Below are 23,235 nucleotides of genomic sequence, written 5' to 3'. Positions count from 1 at the left end.
TGCTTTTTTTATTTGGTTCCAAAAATTGGCGTAAGCTTTTAATTCATGATTAATTGACGGGTTTTTTTTTTCTCTTTTGCTTTTTTTGTTTGCTTTTGTTTCTTTTGATAAGTTTGGTTTATGGGCAATGATTTCTTTTTTGTTTTTGCGATTTATTTTTTGGATGGGCAGTTGTTTTTTTTCTGAGAAAAAGGTTAAAGATTGTCTTTAGATGATTCTGTACGCTCATTTTCGCAGCTTTATTACTAGTAGCATTTTTTATACAAGCTATTTATCTGTCTACTTTTTTGGGTTTTTCTTCCGGTCTTTAGATCGTTACTTAAAAAAAAATCAGCTTTTTATTTAGAGTAATGATCCAATTTAATCTCGAGGTTCACATCCAAAACTAACGGCGATCCTATGGGGTCCTACACATATGGGTGGGAGAGGGTCCTATAGGATCATTACTATATTACTAACAGTATTTTTTATACAAACTATTTATCTGTCTACTTTTTTGGGTTTTTCTTTCCGGTCTTTAGATCATTACTTAAAAAAATCAGCTTTTTATTTAGAGTAATATCCAATTTAATCTCGAGATTCACATCCAAAACTAACGCTGATCCTATGTCCTACACACATGGGTGGGGGAGGGTCCTATAGGATCATTACTTTATTACTAACAACATTTTTTATACAAGCTATTTATCTGTCTATTTTTTTGGGTTTTTTCTTTCCGGTCTTTAGATCGTTACTAAAAAAAATCAGCGTTTTATTTAGAGTAATGATCCAATTTAATCTCGAGATTCACATCCAAGACTAACGGCAATCCTATAGGATCCTACACACATGAGTGGGGGAGGGTCCTATAGGATCATTACTCCCATAATTATTCGCAATATTTTTTCAATGTTATCAATTATTATAGGGTGTGGTTTCCATAAGGTTGCAACCTTAAACAATCCAACTAAGGTGCACCTTCAAATTTTGTCATAATATATAATTTTGATGTAAAATGTTCTTAGGATTATCTCATAATCTATTTTTATATCTAATTATAAAATTTTAAATTACAAAAATTATTAAAGTCAAGTAGATCTATAAACATATGAGAAACTTAAAAATGGACGGTATAGATAATATGTTGTAAAATGCACTAGTTTTGGGACTTAAAATCCTTTTATTTTTCATGACCATATATCTCGATGTCGAAATGATCAATCAAAGGGTTTTTCAACATTAAAAATACCTTTTTTGATGGATTTTTGAGGCGCATCTGTAGTTCTACATGATAACGTTGCATCCTTATAAACTTTTTCCATTATTATATGCTGTTTTATTTTTGTTGTTGTTGTCACCAGTATGGATTTTTGTTAGATCTTCGGGACTGGTTATGTTAGGACTTTTCGTGAATTGGTGATTTAAAAATCTTTATTTATTTAGTTTCTTGTTGTTATGTTAGAACCGATGACAACCTACTTAGATGATATATGATATGAATTTTATAGAGAGAGATAGGAGTTGTTTTGATGAGGCAAAATTCTTGTGATTCTTGTCTTACACCAATAAGCTCTAATTGGTATTGTTATTTGTCATGGTTTCCTATTGTGGTTATTGTGCTATGTTTATAGTCACATCCACACATGGATTTGAGCTGATATTGAACCTGTTCTTTAAGTGTTTTTGGATTAATTACATGTCTTCTAACACTAAAACAGAAGAAGAAGAAAAAAATGCACCTTAGCTCTGTATTTTAAGGTGTCCACCTATATATATCTTTTTCTATATATGGTTATTCTAAAATGGAAAAGTTTATAGAAGTTTGACAACTTAAAATATAGAATTAAGGTGCACTTCTAAAATCATTCCAAAAAGATTGTTAAGATATTGGAAAATATTGATTGAAAAAAAGAGATTCTCCAAGTCTTAAAAATAGTACATCTCACAACACATTATCTTGACCGTTAATTTTCTAAATTTTCACATGTTTATAGATCTCATTGATTTGAGCCATTTTTAGAGTTTAAAATTTATAATTTGAAATAAAATATATTCTCGCACTATCCTAAAAAAATTTTACATCAAAATTGTATCTCATAACAAAGTTTGGATATACACCTTACTTTGATTTTTTAAGGTTGTAACCTTATGGAAACCACACCCCTCTGGAATATAACACACTAATGGCGTACTTAGAATTTACTACACTAAAACTTTTGACCACAAAGTGCCCTTATGTATTCAAAAAAGACTTTCGACAATAAATAGGTCATGTATTTTAGGAATGTTATATCTATCTTTTAAAAGTCCTTCCAAAACTCAATTTCAAATTAAAAAAAGATTTTGTTGACTTTTAAACAATGAATGAATAATTAAAGAAATTTACCTTTGTATAATAATTTTTTAAAGTATATATATATATATGGATATTCTAAACTTCACAACCTTTCAAATTACAAAGGTTTAGGATAAAGAGAGTTGTGAAAGGTGGATTTATTAATCTTGTTGTCTATTTTTTTCAAAAAAATTACTTTTGTGGGCAAATTTATAAATGTTATTACAAGGCAAAAGATATTTTTGTCATCTCCATAAGGGGTAAAACTGAAATTTTAATTAAATGACAAGGGCACTCTACAAATAAAGTTTCAGGACACTAACTTCTAAAATATCATTGTACTTTTATGAAAATTTCAAATTTGCTCTTAGTTAATGATAACGTTACCTATTTAAATAACTTTTTAATAAAAAATAATGATTGTCATCACAACTCCTTCTAACTTGAAACTTTGTATTTTGAAGGGTTGTTAATTCTAGACAAACCCATATATATTTTGATTGATTGGTTTTAGGTTCAGGTCTATTATTGCTGATAATAATCAGTAATGTAACAGAGTTATAATAAATAAGTAAACAGCAAGCTGTTATATTGGATTAATGATTGTAAAATTCTGTAGTAATTTAAACAGAATAATATGATTCCTATGAAAGGAATTATTGAAATATCAAGTACAATCCACTGAGCGTAACTAGTGTTACCTATTTTAATATTAAATAAAATTTTAAACTGCATGGAATTTTCTCAGAAAAGTCACACTAGCATCTTATTATCATTTACAGAAAATATTACAGGGAAATATTACAGAGGAAATAAAAGCAGGAAAGCAAGAAATAAAACAAAGAGCGGAAAAGCTTTGAACAAGAAAGAAAGCATATGACTTACTGGGTACATATACAGTAACTGGAAAAGAGTTTCCAGTGGTGAGGACAGTAAGAAGGCAAGTTATTGATATTGCAATCACACATTATTAAGAGTAAGGTGAGAGAGAACCTGGTTCAGCTATGAGGGCAATGATAGCTGTGAATAAGAACAGTTGCAGGGTTCAAGTGCAGGTGTAGAGCAGAGGTGCAGGTTTAGAACGGAGATGCAGGTGCAGAGCAAAGGTTCAAGTGGCCTGAGGTTACAAGAGGTCTGAAGTTACAGAAGGTCTGAGGTTGCAGGAGGTCTGAGGTTACAGGAGGTCTGAGGTTACAGGAGGTCTGAGGTTACAGAAGGTCTGAGGTTACAGGAGGTCTGAGGTTACAGAAGGTCTGAAGTTCTAAGGTTGATGAAGGCTTCTGGTAAGGTTTGAGATGTTTCAGGTAAGGTTGAAGGCTTCAGGTAAGGTTGAGAGGCTTCAGGCTTCGGGTAAGGTTTGAAATGTTTCAGGTAAGGTTGAAGGCTTCAGGTAAGGTTGAGAGGCTTCAGGAGGGGAGAAGAGGTTTAGCTCTGGAAGAGGAGAGGAGTGAGGCCCTGCCTCTGAATGAAGGAAGTGCTTCCTTCTTATAGGAGTCGGAAGGAATCCTCCTGGCTTTACAGCTGGCCAGTATTATTAGAAGAGGACAAACAATGAGGTGGATGCCATTGTCGGCAGAGAAAACAGCTAGCAAGAGGACAAATTAGGTAGATGCTATTGTCAGCCATTGTTGGTAAAGTAAGACAGCTGGCAACTATTCGAATAGGACAAAAAGGAAAAGAGAGATGTCATTTGTGGACAGCATATGTGGACAAAGAAAAGAGAATCTCTGGTGCATATGGACAAATGAGAGGGGCCCAGATGTCTGCAGATATGACAAGAGGAGGTGTCGGTGGAATATGACAAAAGTGCTAGTGGACAAAACATGAGCATAGGGGGATGCTCTTTGAAAAATAAAAAGTAAAAAGTAAAATATCTAGGCTCTTTTGGCCTTATTACAATGAGTATCCTTCTTCGGTGGTAGGACCCATATTATCTTTCCTTTTGCATGGTGATGATGATTGTCATGGTCTCTGGCTGAATTCATCTGGATCGTCTTCTTCTGGATCTGTTTCGTCTGGATCTGTTTCTTCTGGATCCTTTTGACTGAGCTGGAGATACCTATTGGTGTGTAGTGGAGAGGACTGAACTGTTTCTTCGGAAGATGTAGGTTTTCTTCCTGCTTCAGCAAAAATCTCCTTCATTTGTTTTTCAAGTTCGTCCTTGGAAGCATGAGGGTTGGTTTGAAGCATATTTCTTAAATAGGTAGGAAAGTCGAATGAAGTGTTTGGAGTATTTGGGTTTTTCTGGTATATAGGTGATTCAGGAGGTATTCTCTTTGGAGTGGCTTTAGTGAGATCCATTTGGAAGATATCCCACCATTTGACAGAGATGGTCTTTCCCAAACGAGGGATGTAAGTATAATCATTTGAAGTATTGGGTGAGATGGTATAATCCCATTTCATAATCCAAGGGATTTGGTATAAAGCTATGAAGTAAAGGTGAGTGTCAACTGTATTATTGGTATTATTGTATTGTATAAATTGTTTCTGCAACTCCTTGAAAGCAGGAGGTAAAATCATAGCAGTTGATCCCCACACAAAAAACCAGTTTTGAAACCAAGTGGGGAACCTTTCGAAAATTGGTAGCCGGAACTGTAAATACCAGCTATGAGTATTGTTGGGGTTTTGGTAATAGAAAAATTTATGCCAAGCTTCTATATACTCAGCGTATTTGAAATATTTGTAAGAAAATTCAGAATTTTGTAATTTCTTCCCATGTGCGGGATTAGAACCCCACTCAGTGTAAGGAATGAGCTTTTTTTTCTGTACCTTTGAATAGGCTATGATTCTGGTATTTTGTTGGAAATAATGGACAACAGAGATGGATCCTGTTTCCATTAGAATTGCTTCATAGTATTCTCTGGTCTTAACCCCATTGATAGGATTAAGATGATTTAATAGGTATAATGGTGCAAGCTTGGTTGGGTCCATGTGAACCTGTTGGTGCTCAATGGAAATATCTATTAGAAAAGCTCTTTCAATGTATTCAGATCTGGGAGTATTGGTAGGAAGAGTAGACTTGGATTGAGCAGGTGAAAAAGTGGGAGTTGAAGTACGAGCTTCTGGGTATGTAATTTGATGAACTGGTGATTGAGATGGTGAACGAATATTCAGGGGTGAGGGTTCCCCTTCATATGGAACTAAAGAATGCATGGGTTGTTTTCCCCGGCGAGTATTGCCTCGGGAGCCCATATTTAAGGATGAAAGATCCTTATCAGAGAGATTATCTTGGAATAATTGAAGTGCAAGTGAAAGTGGTGATTCGTCGTTGGCGTCAGTGTTGCCCCCCCTGCAAAAATTCTCGGGTTAGAAAATCGGGTAAAGAATTAGAAGACCCGGGAAGATGTTCAATGGAGAAATCAAAGGCAGAAAGTATTGCCTGCCATCGAGCAAATATTTGTTTAGAAATCAAATTTTTAACATCTTTTTGCAGAATATCTTTGGCTGCCTTGCAGTCTGTTTGTATAAGAAAAGGTTGGTTTAAAATGTCACTTTGGAATTTGGTGACACAATGAACAATGGCTAATAATTCTTTTTTAACCATTGAATAATTTAATTGGGTGGAATTCCAAGCCTTTGAAGTATATCGTATTAATTGTTCTTTGGAATCTACTTGTTGTTTTAATATACCACCAAGTCCTTTATCGGAGGCATCACATTCAATTATTTTGAAAGCAGTAGGATGAGGAAGAGAAAGGCATTCAAGGGTTTTTACCTTACTCTTTATTACCTTTATTGCTTGAGTATGGATGTCAGACCAAGGAGGAGGATTCTTCTTGAGTCTATCATATAATGGTTTGGAATCCAAAGCAAGGTTAGGATAGAAATCACTTACGTAATTGAGTCATCCTAAAAACCTTTGTAATTCAGTTTTATCAAGAATCTTATCAGGAAATTTATCAGCAAAAGCTATAGATCTATCTATTGGAATGATGGTGCCATGATGTATCATATGTCCTAAAAATCTGATATTGGTTTTGAAAAGTGTAATCTTTTTGGCGGAAACCACTAAACCTGCTTGGCTAACAGCATGGATGAATGTATTTATGTGTTTAATGTGTTGATCAATTGATTCAGAGAATATTAAGACATCATCAATATAAACTATCATAAAAGGGTAGTAAGAGTTGAAAACATCATTCATTATTTTTTGAAATTCTGATGGTGCATTTTTTAATCCAAAAGGCATTACATTCCATTCGTATTGTCCAAAAGGAACATTGAATGCAGTCTTGTATTTATCTTGCTCCTGGATCTGGATTTGCCAGTATCCGGATTTCATATCAAATTTTGAAAATATGCAAGCTTGAGCAACTCTGTCTAATAAATCTTTTTTATTAGGAATTGGATATCTAATCCATTGTAATACTTTATTTAATGGTTTATAATTTATTACCAATCTAGGAACTCCTCTTTCTTTTTCAGCATTTTTGTTAACATAAAAAGCTGCACAGCTCCAAGGTGAAGAACTTGGTCTAATGAGCTTTCTCTGTAGGAGTTCTTCTATTTCTTTTTTACACATTTCTAATAAAACAGTATTCATTTGTATTGGCCTAGCTTTTGTAAGGATGTGGTTTTCAGTGAAAGTTGCTTCATATGGTAAGCTGATACTATGTTTTTTCCTATCCCAGAAAGCATTAGGATGTTCGCTACATATTGATATTTCTATTTGCTTTTGTATTGATTGAATCTTTTGTTGGGTTGAAGGCATTTGTAATTGCTGTTCTATTACTTTGTATTTAATTTCTTGTTTAAGGGTGCAAAGAAATTTTTCTTTACCTTGTAATTGGCTTTTGTATGAAATTGAAATGTATTGGAATATTTTGAATTGTTGATGAAATTCCTTTTTCATCAATAGTTAGAGGATAAAGCAATGTTAGGAATGGAACTCCTAGAATTACTGATTGGCTTAATCCTTTAACCATAATAAATGGTGTATCAATACATTGGTGATTATTACATACAGAGGCGTTGGATAATTTATATTTAATAAATAACCTACTACCATCTGCTGTATTTAATATTTGAGTAGTTTTGTCAAAATATTTGGAAGGTACAAGTCCTTCGTTTATACAATTGAGATCAGCTCCTGAATCTATAAGGGCTGATGTTTCAAAACTATAATTTTTTGCAACAATAATTTTGACTTGGACAAACCATTTTTGTACCACTATTTTATTTATCAAATTAACTGAAGGATTTGGTATTGTTGGTATTTCGCTAGTCTCAATGGGACCAGTGGTTTCTATTGGGTTATCTGTTATCAAATCATTGAATTCTATTTCATCTGTCTCAGAATCTTGTTGAGACATTTGTTGTAATTCTAATATTTGAATTCTTCCTTTCAATTGTACTATTTCGGATTTTATTTCTTTAATCTCTTTTTTGAGATCAGAGATTGTAGGTTCTTTTTGAGAAGTATGTTGATCACTTACTCTTTTGATAATGGCAGAGAAATTATATTCATCTGGATTTTTGAGAATAGGTGATTTTGATTTATTCTTGGTAATATTGATAAATTGGGTGATGATAGCTCGTTTTTCCTCAGGATCAGTTATTTTATCTATAATGTCTAGTATAAAATTATCTTCCTGAGTGAGTGTGTGAACATTATGCTGAGGTAAAGGACAACTACAATCTTCTGATGATTCTGTAGTAGTCTCAGTAGTAGTAGAAGAACTATCTGAACCTATAAGATCAAGATCATTACTATCTATTTCTTCAGTATAAGAACCACTAGAAGTAGAGGAGGAAGAATCATATGATATTATACTTTTTAATTTTGCTTTAATTGAATCATCTAGATTTAATGAATCTATTTTCTTTTTTAATTTACATTGGTGTTTATAATGTCCTATTTTACCACACTTATAGCATACTGGAAGTTTTCTCTTTTTCTTTGTATTTGGAGAAAATTTATTGATTAATTTTCTCTTTGATTTTTTATAATACTCCTTATCTTTATTCTTCTTTTTGGCTTTAATATATTTTTCTTTTTTGTATTTTTTCTTTTTCTTTTTGACGTAGTCAGGCATATTTTTTCTATCTAGGTAATAGCCAAATTGTTCACAAAAGTCTCCAAGTTCTTTTTTCTTGGTGAGCTTTTGTTTGTCTATTTGCCTTTTTAATTTCATATCAGTACAGAGGGCTAAGCCTTCTGCACATATTTCTGCGGAGAGTTCTCCGAGTGTATATGATGAATATACTATTATTCCATTGTGTTTTTTGCGAAGTCTTTCTTTGACTTTTTCTGCAAATAGATATGGAAGACCAGCTATGAATTTTTCCTTCCAATGGTCTAGCTGGCAATCTTCACGTATTAAAAGCCTTGAAAAGAATACATCTTTATACCATTTATAATGAGAAAGGGTAGGACAGCGTAAATTAGATAGCAAGTCTTCTGATCTTGCTGCAAGTAATGAAGTACTGCCTACAAAATGTAAGGTGATTGTGTATATCAAGGTATTAACAGCATCACTTTCTGTATATATAACTTCTTGGTTTTGTTCATTTCTTCCAGTCCATTGTCTAGTATTGTTTAAAATCCTTTGTTTGGTGTCATCATCCACATAAAAATCCCACCATCCTCTTAACCATCCTGTGAATCCATTTACTATTGCTTTGGCAACTTCTTGATCATGGTTGCCTGCCATTTTATTTGCAGAGGCATACATGGTCATGTGTCTCATGACATCTAATATTTTTAATTCAGATAAACCATCGATCTGCCAATTAACTATAGATCTTCCAGAATAAGATACTGCCTGTTGTATTGAATCTTCTTCCATCTGAATGTCAACAGGAGTAGGTCTCTTATGATAGGGTAAGGCTGTTATGGGTTTCCAGTATTTCCCATAAGCTATTTTATTGATGGTATCCATTAGAGGTGTAGTATCCATAAATGCTTTTTCCTGATTTTGGATTGTATCCTCTATTATGGGTTCTTCCTCTGTGAGCATCATAGTTTCATGCTCAGGTATGACAGCTTTACCTTTGTCAGATGACTCAGGTATTTGAGAAGTGATAGTAGATGGAGGAATATGGATTTGAGGTGAAGGTACTCCTTTCAGATCTAGTTGGGATAGTTTGGAGATTAATTGATCCATAAGGGATTTGTTATTTTCTCCAATGTGGAATTTATTCTTATTTAACTCAGGAGGTGGTTTAAATAATACTGACTTAGGTATGGGAGATACCGTAGGTAGTTCCTTGGATACTATTCTTTCTATTCTTTCAGTTTGCTTTCCAAGGGATTGTAGATATAGGTTTGTATAATTATTTTGTTCTACAATATGGGGTATGTACTCTTGTTTTTTATTGATTTCCTTAGGTATGGCTTTATATGGTGTAGCCACTATATCATAGAATGATGAAGAGTGTACAGGCTCATTTTTCTTTGGAATGCCTGTTTTAAGTATAATGCTTTTCTCCGGTGGATGAATACTAGCAGTTGTAGTACCATCAGTACTTATATATGTTTTTTCTTCTATGGTTTGAATTTTTTGAATTTTATCAAACGAGGGAATAGTAATATTCTTTTCTAAACATAGATCTTTTAACCAATGAAAAAATCCTATATTTAATCTTTCTTTGTGTAAGAATTTATTATATTTTTTATGTAATAATTCCATTAATCTAGGTGGTTGAAATCTTTGTAAATACCATTCTCGAATATCTTTATTTTCTTCTGATAAATAATCTTTTTAATAAAAGCTTTATTTATTTTTCTTTGTTTCCTTTCTAGCTTGGCGGCTAGATAGGCTGCTATATATTCTTCTGAGTATTGAGTAGGATCTTCTTCTTCAAGTTGTAAAGTACAAACTTGAAAGTCCTGTAATTCTTCTATACTTGGTTCAGTATTAGAAGTTGTAGGATGAGATGATGTATATGTTGGGATTACAATATTATCTCTGGTTCTATGTGTTCCTTGAAATTGTATATCTGAATTAGATGAACTTATTTGATTATTGGATGAAGATGGATGACTTGGAGGAGGTAATATAATAACATTTGGAGTATGAGAAATTGATTTTCTACTTGGTATCTTTTTCTTATTATTTCTCTTTCTATTGATGTCAATATCATCCTGTGTTTGTAAATCTGTATTTTGGAATTGTATTTCTACATTTCCATCTGTATGTTCTATGATATGATTAGGAATATACTGTTGAGGAATTTCTCTTGGCTGATTAGCATTTTGTAATGCCCATGATTGAGGTAGAATTATATCTGACCATTTGATAGTTTTTGGGACTATCATATTAGATTTTTCTATATTTGTTTGGAACAAAATTGTTTGATCTTTTTGATCAAGTTTCAAGGTATTGGGACTTAATGTATTCATAACCTTATAGTATATTCTATAGACTATAGCAAGATTTTGTGATCCTTGGATCATATTAAAACCATGTGTTTTAAGATTTATTGTTAATATATCTAAGATATTGGGATCTGTTAATGAAACAGAAAACATAGAGAAAATAATTACAAATACCTACACATTGGCCTAATTCAAATAGCCGTGAAACCTTTGACCCCGACCAGGGTTGAACACTTCTGTGCTTGTATGCCTAAGAGATACAAGACACAATATCTTCACAGACTCTCTACTAGGCATGGTAGAATCCAGCCTCTGTAGCGGGCCAATATATTTTAACATATATATATATATATATATATATATATATATATATATATATATATATATATATATATATATATATATATATATATATATATATATAACTTGAACCTTTGTATTTTGAAGGGTTGTTAACTCTAGACAAGCCCATATATATATATATATATATATATAGAAAATCTTCCTGTTAGCCCAAGAGCTTACTGGAAGATATAAGCCCAATGGTCCAGATTGAATATGATTCGATCTAACGATCACAGATGCCTGATAGTATTTAGATTTTAATATTTTTTATACAAATCCAAGTCATTTGAAATTTTTGGTGTGTGTTCATAAAAAATAGACGAATCTTTGAAAAATATCAAAAAAATATTTTACATGAAAAACATTGACCAAAATACCCCAATAAAATTTCAAGGGTATTTTGGTCAAATTTGTTTTACAGATTATTTTTTTTATATTTTTATTAAGTGCGGCTTGACAAGTGATTTGGATTTGTAGAAAAAACATTAAAATTTAAATACGAAATGAGGTCATGATTGTCAAATTGGCTTAGATTCAATCTGGGCCGTCAGGCTCATATTTTTCTGTTAGCCCTTGGGCTAACAATAGTATCTTCATATATATATATATATATATATATATATATATATGGAAATGCCTTCCCAAGCGAAAATAAACAGTGATTTCGCCTACTCTCATCACTGTTCAAAGTTCATCGCACGGTCATGATTGTCCAGTAGCATTTCATTTTTCATTTCTTTTCTTCTACAAATCAGAATGATGTGAAATTTAGAGCGTTCGTACATCTTAGTGAGGCGCACATAATAAAAATATAAAAAAAATCAAACGTGAAACAAATATTGACCAAAATGCCCCTGAAATTTTTTGGGAATATTTTTGTCATTTTTTATGTAAAATATTTTTTTGATATTACCTAACAAATTTCAAGTCATTCTGATTTATAAAAAAAAAAAAAAAAAATGAAACATTACCTGACAATTGTGATCATGCAATGAACTTTAGACGGTGATGAGAGCAGGTGAAATCACTTTCTATTTTTGTCTATAGGCATTTTTGTAGTATCTTCTTATATATATATATATATATATATATATAGATATGGGATAATCTAAACTTCACAAGCCTTCAAATTACAAAGGTTCAAGATAGATAGAGTTGCGATGGGTTATTAATTCTGTAGTCTACTTTTTTAAAAAAGTTACTTTTGTCATCTCCATAAGCGATAAAGTTAAAATTTTAACAAAAAGAAAATGACACTTTACAAATAAATTTCCAGGATACTATCTTCCAAAATGCCATTGTACTTTTGTGAAAATTTCAAATTTTACCTTGCGTGACGGTAAAGTTACCTATTTAAATAATTTTTTAATAAAAAAATTATGATTGTTTTGATAAATACACACATTACAATCCCTTATATCTTAAAACTTTGTATTTTGAGGGGTTGTTAACTCTAGACAAACTCTATATTATATATATATATATATATATATATATATATATATATATATATATATATATATATATATATATATATATATGTGTGTGTGTGTGTGTGTGTGTGTGTGTGTGTGTGTGTGTGTGTGTATGCACTTTAGAACTTTCTCTGATAGTCTTTTGAATTTCAATAATTTTTTTACAAATCATAATGATATGAAATTTTGTAGGTGTGTGCGTCTTAGTGAGAAGTACTTGAATAAAAAAAGAGAGAGAAAATGATTCATCAAATTCGATGTCTCTCCCTCAATAATCGAATGATACCTTTTTTAAAACAAAAAAGTGAATGGTGAATCGGCCAACTCACATTATTCTTGTACGGTTTCCCTTCAGAATATATTCCAAAGATATATTTTCAATCCAAAATTTAGAGTTCAATAATCTCGACCATGACAATGATTTAAATTTTGAAATTTTCTTTTTTTTTAAAATATAAATATTATTTTAAAAATGTTATTTCAGAAGTTTATTCAATTAAAAATATATCATATCACTTGCAACGCTAGTATATGTACATATATTGAAATTTTTGTGTGGTTTTCCACCTATGTTCTCAATCAAAATTGACTGTTTTGCTCATCATGCTTTTTTATCAAGGTGTACCACGTTACTAAATACATAAAATATAAAGATAAAATTACTCAAGTACAACAAACTATTATGAAAATTGAGTGCATTTTTTATAACCAACTATTTTTAACTTGTGCAATGCAATACTGTAAACTGTTGAAAAGATTTATATTAAAAAATTAAACTACTATAGACTATAAAGTTATATATAAAAAATTATTTTATTTTTAATATTTAAAAATAATCCTATATATTACATATTTTATACTCAAGCCCCACTTTTTGAGAGTATAAAATATATTTTAATGTTTTTTTCTATTCATTGGATTAATATCAAATTTAGTATGTCCATGTTTCTCACCATCACATACCAATAAAATTCTAAAAATAATTCAAAAACAATAATCATAGATCAAGGGCTATTATTGGTGGATAATTAACTCGTGATAGAGTTTTGAAGATTACACATCCTATCTTGTGTAAACAAAGTCTTATATACTTATTGAATACAATAATCAAATAATTAAAACTAAAGATTACAAATCATACAATAAAAAAAAAAGATGCAATTGGCATGAGGCCAAGCCCGCACATGTAGAAATGCTGGCTTGGCAATAAATATATTTTGATCATAATTTTAGAGAAAATATAATCTTTAACATGGAGATCATAAGTATTAATAAATAAATAAAATTTAAGAATTAGAAAAAATAATTATATTAAGAAAATATTTGGACCGTTAGTTACAATTGCTTTTAGATAGACCACCTATTTGCTTACATATTTAAGATGGATGCTTTATACCTCTGGACCTCATATTGTACAAGTGCGGTCTAGCCCGCATCAAAACAATTGTTCATTAAAAATCTCTACTAAAACATGGGACCATAATAAATATTGTTGATGAGCGGATTTACATGGAGGTGAAGTCGATTGCGAAAAACTTATTCAGTAAATCTTCTCAAAACAATGAGATCTCTATTTTTTTTTTTTATATATATATATATATATATATATATATATATATATATATATATATATATATATATATATATATTCTCCTCAAACACGAAGGATTTCTCACCTTCTTTCTTGAAATTACGCAGGAGAGTCCAGATGTCATGCACATGTGACATCCACAGTGATATAATTATATAGGTCATCAACGAGAGACGAATTTTGACCCAAGGAGAAATCCTTAGATCGTAAGGGATGCTCGTAGTGGGCCTCCAGGATTCTGGATATATATATATATATATATATATATATATATATATATATATATATATATGAGAAATAAAATGATACTATGAGACCCTCCCACATCCATGTGAATAGAACCTCAAAGGATTACCTCTAAATTTTGACGTTTATCTCTAAAAGAGATTTAAATTCACCGGGAGACCTTCTCGGCAACAAGTTGCCTGGTCATAATTCTCTCTACCCATGCCCCTCTCTCTCTCTCTCTTTGTATTACTTTATCTTTCAATTTATAACTCTCTCTCTATCCCATGCCCCTCTCCATTTCTCCTGACCAGAACACAAACAGGCAGCTTCTCTATCCCGTGCTTCTCTCTCCATTTCCCCTAACCAGGAAGCAAAATGGAAGTAGCTTCTCTAAACTTCCTCTTACGTTACTAATCTGTCCATTGACTCTGCTTTTGTCTCCCCAAATCTCTCGAGATTGTGTTTTGTGATGCTTACATTGACTCTGCTCTTGTCTCTCCAAATCTCTCAGTATTGTGTTTTGTGATGCTTGTGCTTTGTGATGTATTTGCAAAGAAGCAGGTAATATGTATATTGGCTTTGTCCTTCCTATTGCATTGATGCCAAAAGTGTTTTTTGCAACATCGATTCATGGCATGAATGAGCAATCGGGCTTTTGTTTATTGTTGTTTCCCTACATTATGATGGTGGTTTTTGTATGTGTTTTCTTGCAGTTTTCAGTGAGGTGTTGATACGTTTTTTGCTAAAATTATGGGCTAGGATTATTGTATTGAAGTGAATCGAGATGGTGGCCAAAACTTAATTCTAGGTTCAAAGAAATGGCAAGGTCCTAAGCCCTAATTTCATGTTCAAGAACCCTAATTTAGAAGTAGCTTTCTCTAACATGTACTTTCTCTCTCTAACTCCCACTTTCTTCATTATTCTTTCCATTGCCTCTGCTATTGTTTCCCTAAATCTCTATGTGACTTGTATCCCCTCAAGCCTGTCGCTCTATCTGATTAGCAAAATTATTTAGACTAGAGTTTTAATTTTTTATTGGTTACTGGGGGAATGCAGGGGATTCTGTGCTCGATTTGTGTTGTGCTTAGGAAAGCTTGGTAAATATTTTTACGTGTTTATTGGAAATTAGCTACTTTTTTTTTTGTATGGTTAATGGTAGAAGATGTGATGGATTTTTATTTGTTTAGTGGAAGTTGATAACCATAGTATTAACTTTATCGCTTAAATTTATTTTCTATAAACAAGTCCAAGAAACAATGGGTTATATAGTGCTTTGCACACAAATAGTTCAACAATATCAAGATAGTTCCCATTATCAGTTAAGATATGATCCATGGTAATTATAATTTTAATTTCAACTTGCAGCTAGGATAGATCTTTTGATTGAACTATTTTTTTTAAGAGAGGCCACACTCACCTGTAAAACATGTTTAATGTCACATACGAAATAAAGACTATTACGATTTATTTTTGCATTGGCAAGTCATTGATGCACATAAACTAGAAATGATCTGGCAATCTCTGTCCATACATTGACATAAAACAAAAACATAAAGGCAATTGGTCCAATACTGTAGTCATGTGCAGAGCCATGTAAAGAGATCATAATTTAGTATTCCGCTTCAAAAAAACAATTTAGTAGTCACTTTAATGTGAAATACTATTGCAAGTGAAACCAACACGAGTAAAACCAACCAACTAGATAGAGCTTACGTTTTACTTGCATTAGTATTTCACATTAAAGTGACTGCTAAATTTTTTTTGTGAAGCGGAACACCAAATTATGATCCCTTGACATGGCTCTGGACATTACTATAGTATTGGATCAATTGCCTTTCTGTTTTTGTTTTATGTCAATGTATGGACAGAGATTGCCATAGCATTTTCTAGTTTTTGTGCATCAAGGACTTGCCAATGCAAAAATGAATTGTAATAGTTGTTATTTCGTATGTGACATTGAACATACTTTACAGGTGAATGTGGCCTCTCTTGATAAAGTAGTTCAATCAAAAGATCTATCCTAACTGCAAGTTCAAATTAAAATTGTAATTACTCTGGATTATGCCGTAACTAATAATGGAAACTATCTGGGTATTGTTGAGCTATTTGTGTGCAAAGCACTATAACCCATTGTTTATTGGACTTATTTTTAGGAAATAAATTTAAGCCATAAAGCTAATACCATGGTTATCAAATTCCACTAAACACATAAAAATCCATCACATCTTCTACCACTAACCATACAAAAAAAACGAATCAAAAGAAGTAGCTAATTTCCACTAAGCACAAAAAAATGTTTACAAAGCTTTCTTGAGCACAACACAAACGAGCACAAAATTCCTAGCTTTCCCCTACAACCAATAAAAAATCAAAACCCTAATCTAAATAATTTAGCTAACCAGATAGAGCAACAGGCTTGGGGAGTATACAAGTCGTAGAGAGATTTAGGGAGACAATAGCAGAGGTAATGGAAAGAATAGTGAAGAAAGTGGGAGTTAGAGAAAGAAAGTACCCGTCAGATAAAGTTACTTCAAAATTAGGGTGTTTTAGTATGAAATTAGGGCTTTGGACCTTGCCATTTACGTGAATGTAGAATTAAGTTTTGGTCACTATCTCGATTCATTTCAACACAATAACCCTAGCCCGTAATTTTGGCTAAAAAGGTATCCACACATCACTGAAAATTGCAAAAAAACGCGTACAAAGACCACCATTGTAATGTAGGCCCGATTGCCCATTCGTGCCATGAATCGATGTTGCAGAAAACCCTTTTGGCATCAATGCACTAGGAAGCACAAAGCCAATATACACATGACCTGCTTCTTTACAAATGCATCATAAAGCACAAGCATCACAAAGCACAATATCTAGAGAATTGGAGAGACAAGAGCAGAGGCCATGGAGGGATTAGTAAAGTAAGTGGTATTAGGTGAGTGTGATCATTAAAGGCCTTATGAGTGCTTGTAAAATGAAATAATATAGTGGAACATGAACTCAATGGGAGTGTGATCCCTTGTAGACCATACTATGCAAATGATGTTTGCAGATATCAGACTATGCTTGACGATCTAGGCCAGTTGATTGGGAAAAACCCATGTTACCTATGCGTAAAGAACAAACCGAGAATCTAATGGGTCATCCCTTGATTAGATTGGAGCATATGCCCAGATGAGTGAGTCGAGGGACTGTGTGACCCTTGTGTGTGATGGTGACTTACAGAGACGAGGGTCAAAGCCTCATCCATGGACCATCACATGATATGCATGTTGATAGATCGTTCGGGAAAACAAGTAAGTCACTTTTCAGGGTGAAGCGTATGCATATGCAAGAGATACCCCTATGCGTCATAGAGTTGTGGTCATATCAGGTCTAAGTGACCTTGATTCGTCTCTAGGGGAGGACCTGAAATTCACAGACTGAGATTATAACCCTTTAGCTCATCGTCTAGAACTTGGTGACCCGTTAATGATCTCCTGCTTGGACTGTGGGTCATGAGAAATACTGGGTTGGTCAAATAAAACAAGTGTGGTCAGTAGTCCATAGTTAAAGGTGGATTGCCCCATGATTGTTGATTCCTAAGCTATATGGATCATTTTCCCATCATGTTAGTTTAATTATGTTTGTTTTATGATATAAATTATTTTAGAATTATTATTTGAATTTTTATGAACCACTGGATATTTTATTTATATTTTTTGGATTCATAAAATTGAAGATATTGATATTATAATTGTTTAAATATTCAAATAATATTCTAAAATTATTTTATTAATTTTAAAAATATAAAAATACTATGGAAGCCCATTGAGCACATGGGCCCACCATATTTCTAGAAGGTGGGACCCATGACTGCCTCCCTTGGTTGGCACAACCCACCCTTATTCTTTTTCTTATTTTTTGGTGATATGGTATGTGGCCATATGGTTGGAAGTTATTGACTAAATATTGACTTGGTATATATTTGATAGATTTTGTAGAAAGATTGAGTAGACATGTGCTATTTTACGGTATACACAATATTTTGATTATATTTAATTTATTTAATTTCTATTGATGGAAAAATGATTTAGGAAAATGGGATAATGATTCATGCATCTTCCATAATATTGATGGCCCATTTATGGAATGGATGAGTCAAATCTCTCACCCCCAGAAGTCACCCAAGATCAATGGATCATATTCAATCTCACAAACACATGCAAGCCAAAGAAAACCTTAAGAAACACTAATCTTGTTCAAACCCTATAAAAATAGATTGTCTCTACTCAAAAATCTTTACACCTTATCTCTTGTACCTAATTCCATATTTCTCTCATATCCCAAAAAGATGGCACACCGCACTATCTCATCTTTGATCTCTCTCCCACATTGAGAAAGAACCTAAGGATTTAGGCTATGGGTTTCTCCTCTCTCCCATCTCTCAAGTATAGATTTATGGTTAAGGATTTTAGGGTATAACAAAAAGAGAATCCAGCTTTCTCAAACTAGGTTTCTAAGAGAATTCACCTAGGGTTTGAGTTTGTGATCACAGGTAGTGTAGCTCGGCCTAAATTTGCTTTTCTTGGTTTAGATTGAAGGTTGATCATTGATCCGCACCATCGGATGTTAGTGACTAGGTGTGGGGTATAAATAAGCCCAGTTGAGATAATCTCCAACACTCTCTTTTTGTTTCTTCTCATAGTTAATTATCTTGTATTTATATTCTCAAGCATAAGAATTGTGGATATTTTTATTGTTTAAAGAAAATTGGTTTAATGACATCAATGTTTTTAAGATCTTGGATTTGTTAGTTTTATTTTCTTTGAAGCAAAAATTATTGTAATAAGACTACTTATAAGTGATCTTTGATAAAAGTAAAGAAAAAGAAAATAAAATGGATGAAAATAAGAAAAAATATCTATATATTCCCCGACAAGATCGCATTAGTATTTCTTTCATTGGTATCAGAACTATTGATACTTGATGTCATTATTTGTCTTTTCTCTTTATTGAGTCTAGATCAAGCTTGGGAATGATATATAAGAAAGCTAGTGACCTTTGTGGTCAAATAATACGTCCCGGTTAGAGAATTATTGGAATATTCAAATAACAAAACTGCATTTTATATAATGGGTATTCTGGGTTATTTTGGATAAGTGATATGAATAAGATAATAATATATTTTTCTATTACATACTTCAGTGATATTGTGTGTATTTGAGATTATGACCTGCAAAATTTCAGTAGGAGATCCCAAGGGAATTGAGAGTTATGAAATCATAAATGAAGGGTATCAGTTTTGACCCTGCAAAATCCAGGAACTGTCTATTGAGTTTTGTGATTTTTCCTACCAATCATATGATTTTATTTCTTATTGAAATTTTACTATGATTCACAAAATTGAGTTTACTTTTAACAAAAAAATGTTTCTTTATGAAATTCCTTATGATTTTAAAGATATGATTAATTTATTTAAGGGTGTGTAATTGTTGTTTTCTATAATGAAAACTACTTTCATGATTTGGAAATCATGATTTTATTTATATTCTTAACATAATATTTTATGGCTCACACTAAGCTTTTAGACTTCCATTGTGAGTCTAGTTTCTAATAAAATTTATTTGAGAGAGAAATACCTATGGGAAGAGAAGAATACAAACTTTCGATTGAAGAGAGGTCATCCTAAATTTTCTGCATTTTGTTATATTCTTCATCGAGACATGAATAACTATATTTATCAAGCCTACTTAATAGAGTGATATAAGGCTTGTGGAAATATATGTGTTACTATAGGTATCTACTTTCAAACAAAATTGGTTTGAAAGGAACTCTATAAGGGAAGAGATAAAAAGACAATTTTACTAGATAGTGTTCATCATGAAATTCTGCAGTATGATTTATTTTGTAACGTGAATGTCACTTATTTATTTCTCTGAAAAAAATTATTATTTGGATTCATATCATGATGTTATGATTTGGTTTTGAGACTAGTTTTCGATACAAAAGATTTCATGAAATTCTTTGAGCATTGAAAGAAACAAATTTTTTATTGAGAGGTGTTCAACCTAATTTTCTGCAAAGAAAATTGCATTGTGACGTAAATGTCACTAAAATGAAGACTCACTAAATTGTATGATTTAGGGATGAAATTGAGCACTATTTTATATTTTTGAGTCTATTTCAATACTCAAAAGGATTCAGAGATAAACTCTGTATAAGTTGAGCGATATCATATTTTTATCATGGGATGCTCATGTTCTATTCTGCATTAAACTAAAAGATATGGCATGTTAAAACACATATTTGGATTTCTAATTATGGTGACTTTTTTAGAGCTCATTTAAAAGGTTTTATAGTGTGCTATGAGTTTCATAGCAAAACTTCAGAGAGAGATAATACAGAGTTGACGGGATAAGACACAAGTGTCCATAAGTTGCGTGCTCTTCCAAGATTACAAAAGCTTGTCAAACAAGTAAAAGCAATGAATTAATAAAGCCTAGGTACCACACTACATGGTTTTGAGATATGCAATTTATCTCACATTACATGGTAAGGTCATATAGGGAAAAAAGATTCAATAACTTTTTATTTTTTGTTTAATATGCTTTGGTTATATTTTAGTTAATTGTTTTATGAATATGTATGGAGTGTATGGACATTAGGTGATAGGTGCCAATAAATTTGAAAAAGTCAATGTTTTAATACCTTGTGTTTTAGTGCCTCCTTGTGCTAGAGTATTAACTACTTAAGGTAGTAATACACATGGAGATGTGATTTGATCAAAGACTTTGAACCCTAAGGATGAAAAACAAGAGATAGGTGCGGTTCATTCAAATATGTAAGCACGAAGGGAGTGTTCTGATGGAACTCGGTCTTAGTAACCATTATCCCAATAATGTCTATAATATGATGTGTTGCATATGATGATGATCTCTTGATAAAGTCTCCATATGGATAAAATCTATAAAAGCCTAGGTACCGCACTACGTGGTTTTGAGGTATGAAATCTGTCACACATTACATGATAATGTCATATAGGGAAAAATGATTCAATAACTTTTTATTTTATGTTTAATATGCTTTGGTTATATTTTAGTTAATTGTTTTTTGAATATGTATGGAGTGTATAGACATTAAATGATAGGTGCTAACAAATTTGAAAGAGTCAATTTTTGAATACCCTGTGTATTAATGCTTCATTGTGATAGAGTATTAATTACTTAAGGTAGTAATGGACATGGATATGTGATTTGATCAAGGGCTTTGAGCCCTAAGGATGAAATACGAGAAATGGGTGTGACTTATTCAAATATGTAAGCATAAAGGGAGTGCTCTGATGGAACTTGGTCTTAGTAACCATTATCCCAATAATGTCTATAATATGATGTGTTGCATGTGATGATGATCTCTTGATAAAGTCTCCATATTTACCAAAAAAAAATATTTTGTCAATGCTTTAATAGACATTCTTTAGTTATGCTTTATTTTGGATAAAATTATAAGATGATATTTACGATTTGTTTTTGTGGCCATAAACTTGACTTGGTAGGAAATTAAAAAAGAATGCGGTAAAATGATTTATGAAGGCTAAGCATATATTTTAAAATTAAAATTAGATGATTTGAGAAAAATCTAAGTCTATTAATATGATTTTGAAAAAACCACATAGTATTGCAAGATCCATTAAGTCTTTATGAAAATCATTTTAAACTGCCATGCTATTATATATATACCAAGTCAATATTTTTTATTAAAGATAACAACATTGTGTCTTAACGATATTTATGAAAATGGGAGAAAAATTGTCATGCACTGGTTTTTAAATACGCATGTGCCTTGACCCATGTTCTAGTTATTTAAAATCATTGATTACCTAAAACCTTGAACCATAGGGAATGTTGAAGGAATGCTATCATGTTAGGCTTCCTTGACACATGTTGTGTTGATTAGATAATTTGATTTGTATGGATTTACTACTAAGATGACTAGTGTGGTTGAACCTTTGTGGTTCATGAAGGTTTTACATATTGTGAAACTAATGGGTATTCAATTACATATTGCATAAGACTTGTTATGCTACCTCATGATATATACATAAGACTGTTGATAATGTATATGTTATATGTGTAATAATTGAGTGGGAGCTGCTACAGTCCCATGTTTTTTTTAGCTGCTTGAATATTCAGATATACATATACAAGCTATCTTACGGATCTAGATGATGCCAAGTCTACATCTGGATATGTGTTCATGCTTGGAGGGGGTATAGTTTCTTGGAAATCAAAGAAACATGATGTCACGAAATTGTCCACCATGGAGGCAATAAAGATTTTATGTGATAACACGATGACGATATGCATGTCAAAGGAGCTACGATTCCATAATTACTCCAAGCATATAAAACCATGTTTCTATCACCCGAGGAATTAGGTGAGATTGAGAAAGATCGAGATCCAGATAAACTAAATATTTCAGTGGGAGCACCTGCTAGTATTTGACAGGTCAGATGTAATAACAGACTATAATGTTGTTCACCCATAAAACCCATATGTGTGGTGCTGGTTGTATGGCTACAAAAGGGAGCAGTTTATTTGAAGAACTCTTTTGAACCCATGAACATACGGGTCTATGTGATGAGGGTACGTAGTGGTCTTCTGCAACAACATGTCTGTGATTCGCGATACGATATGAAAAATGGGCTACGACTATTTTTGGGATATAATCCGAGCAGGTAAGAGAAAAAGGCATTGCCTCTATAAACCCTTTTGTGAAAGGATTGATAATAGAAGCCATGATTAATGTATTAAGAGATAATAAGTGAAAAATGCTTGAAAGATAAATTGTAATTGAGAAAGAGAGATGAGGATGAGAGAAAGTGAGGAAGAGAGAATCTAAGGCCTTCAAAAGCCAAATGGGAAATATTGTGTGCGTGTGGCCATTAAAGGCCTTATGAGTTATTGTAAAATGAAATAATATAGTGGAA

This window comes from Amborella trichopoda, chromosome 10, assembly GCF_054954075.1.
Source record: "Amborella trichopoda isolate Santa Cruz 75 chromosome 10, AtrichopodaSantaCruz75HAP2 v2.0, whole genome shotgun sequence".
Classification (NCBI taxonomy): domain Eukaryota; kingdom Viridiplantae; phylum Streptophyta; class Magnoliopsida; order Amborellales; family Amborellaceae; genus Amborella; species Amborella trichopoda.
The sequence above is the reverse complement of the archived record's forward strand: the minus strand, read 5'-3'. Positions refer to the sequence as shown.